The sequence below is a fragment of the Triticum dicoccoides genome, chromosome 3B (genome assembly GCF_002162155.2).
Source record: "Triticum dicoccoides isolate Atlit2015 ecotype Zavitan chromosome 3B, WEW_v2.0, whole genome shotgun sequence".
NCBI lineage: Eukaryota > Viridiplantae > Streptophyta > Magnoliopsida > Poales > Poaceae > Triticum > Triticum dicoccoides.
In genome coordinates, this window is record NC_041385.1 from 416,618,595 (window position 1) to 416,619,105 (window position 511).

Here is a 511-nt window from a genome sequence, read left to right on the forward strand (position 1 = left end):
AGCAAGGGGTGGTGAGAAGAGTTGAGCTAACTACACCAACCTCTCCCCCTTATGTACCCTCGTAATGTTTGCTGTGTGACTTGGCGCGCGCGCGAGGTCTGAACCTGGTGCTGGCGCGACGCCGTCAGTTTGGTGCCACCGCACCGCACCGCACGGGAGTTCTCAAGGGTTTTGTTGTGTTTCCTCCGGTGCGCTCGTCTCGTCTGTCTGTGCGTTTCCGGTGGCTTGTGGATGCGGCGGACGTGCCGGTTCGCGTTCGGGGCCTGACGCCCAAGCTTGCAAGCTTGGTGCACCGGGACTGATCAACTCCTCTCACTATTTTTCTCTCTCTGTTTCTCGCTCCCTGTTCACATCGTTTAGATGTCGTATCGTACGTTGGGCAGTTAGTTGGATTGCTATACCAAGTTTATTTTTTTATAATGCCATGTACTCTGACGAATACAGAGTATAGACACGGTAAGAGTGTTTGGGGCTAATGGTTACGCACATTTAATCCCGTCGTTTGACCAGT